General features: G+C 39.8%; 1 pseudogene; it reads left to right on the forward strand.

Annotated features, from left to right (window-relative positions):
* The first annotated feature begins 1368 nt into the window (after nucleotides 1-1368).
* On the forward strand, nucleotides 1369-1753 carry LOC102260247 (annotated as a pseudogene).
* Nucleotides 1754-2140: the final 387 nt, after the last annotated feature.

The following is a 2140-nucleotide window of genomic DNA, read 5'->3' on the forward strand; positions in this document are numbered from 1 at the left end:
AAACAATGGACAAAAGAATAAGTCAGTTGATATAATTCATCTCATCTAGAATATCTACACCTAATACATGCTTGAATCTCAGTTTGGGATTATGGTAGATTTCCACAGGTACTAAGGCATATGTATGAGTTGACAGCTATGTGGATGGGATTAGGGAGGGCTTGCTATTTTAGTAAGATTGGGGTTTCAGTATCAAGATTCCAAATCCTATGTGGGGCATCAAAAATTGATCTCTTGGCCATACTGAACCAAGGTGCAAATAACAGTGTTCTGATATAATTTCTGAAGGTCTTTGTTACTGCATTTCTCCTATAATACCTAACTGGTTAAACTCCCTGGTTGTATTCTAATGAAACAAGTATTTCTTTCTTTCTTTTTTAAATATTTACCGGTTAGTAGCGCGGATTTTTTAAATATATATTTTATTGATTTTTTATAGAGAGGAAGGGAGAGGGATAGAGAGTTAGAAACATCAATCAGCTGCCTCCTGCACACCTCCTACTGGGGATGTGCCTGCAACCAAGGTACAGGCCCTTGACTAGAATCGAACCTGGGACCTTTCAGTCTGCAGGCCGACGCTCTATCCACTGAGCCAAACCGGTTAGGGCTGAAACAAGTATTCCTTATGAAAGTACTATGTTTGAGACATAGTGCAGAAATTGTAATTAAACATGAATGCAAACAAGAGGGAAATTCACAGATAAGGTCTGTAGAAAGCATTTAGGTAGCACAGAGAAAGGAAGGACTAAGTCTGCTTTGAGGAATATGATTTACACTAGAAGTAAAAAACCAAAACAAGTTTATTCTGAACTTCAATTTCTTCATTTGAAAATAGAGTTTAACAATACCAATTCTAAATATATGGCTGGGAAGAGCCCTTAAAGTATTTCAAGATGTGAAGAAATTATTTGCTCAAAATGTGTTGTATTGATATAAGGTGAAGGGCTGAGTATACTATCTCTATTTTCTCTCCCCCCCCTTTCTTTCTGGAACTCATTCAGTCATGCATTAATCTCTAATTCTTTCCAGAAACTTCTTTTGGTAAGATTACCAGTGATTTATACTTTGCTAAACCCAATAGACAATTTTGATTTCTCATTTTCTTTATCATTTGATAGCATTTGACATTCCTAAAAAACTTCACCTTTTGACTTCCACGATTCCATGTTCTCATGGTTATCCTCCTCCCTTAACAAGGTGGGATATGCTTGAAGAATAAGAGGTTTCTATTTGTGAAGCAATTAATATCATACTATGGTTATCATTAAACTCACTCAGGCTGCCTGCTTCACTTGCATGTTTCCGTGATATGGGGCAGAGCATCCCATCCACCAGCACCACCTGAGACTCCCAGAAGCTGCCCCCAGGATGGAAGAGGACCAAAAGCTGCACACCCCACACCAGGGATTGAAGACCTCAATGGCTGAAGGGAAGAGAAAGACAGCCCTGGAAATGCTTCAGGCAGTTGGAGCAGATAGAGACTTTGTGGTATTTATTTTGCATGAGGAGGACCATACCGTAGGAAATTCTCTTTGTTACATGATCATGAAGAACCCATAAGTGGAATTTGTGGTTACACTACAACCAATCCTTCAGAGAGTAAAATTAATTTATGCAGACTAGAGGTGCTCTTCCAGCTGTTGAGCCATTTCAGAGATGCCTGAATGCCTGCCAACATGTGCTTGGCAAGTTTAAGGCTAGCATAAAGGAATATAAGGAACAAAAAGCCAGCAGAAATGAATCCACATTCTAGTCCCTTGTGCACTATACAGGGAGGAACATCCTCCAGGATATTCTCTTCATGATCTTGCAAAACCCCGAAGTTTTTAATTACAACATGATCTGCCCTTCAGAAAAGTGTGATTCTAACTATTAATCCCTTATAGCTGTTGGAACCCCAGCAAGAAACTTTGTATTCTGCTAATAAATTCCCTCTTTAAAATAAACTAAAAACAACAAGAGCCCGGCTAGCATGGCTCAGTGGTTGAGCATCGACCAATGAACCAGGAGGTCATGGTTTGATTCCTGGTCACGGCACATGCCCAGGTTGTGGGCTCAATCCCCGGTGTGGGGTATGCATGAGGCAGCCAATCAATGATTCTCTTTCATCATTGATGTTTATACCTCTCTCCCTATCCCC

The sequence above is a fragment of the Myotis brandtii genome, unplaced genomic scaffold (genome assembly GCF_000412655.1).
Source record: "Myotis brandtii unplaced genomic scaffold, ASM41265v1 scaffold548, whole genome shotgun sequence".
NCBI classification, from domain to species: domain Eukaryota; kingdom Metazoa; phylum Chordata; class Mammalia; order Chiroptera; family Vespertilionidae; genus Myotis; species Myotis brandtii.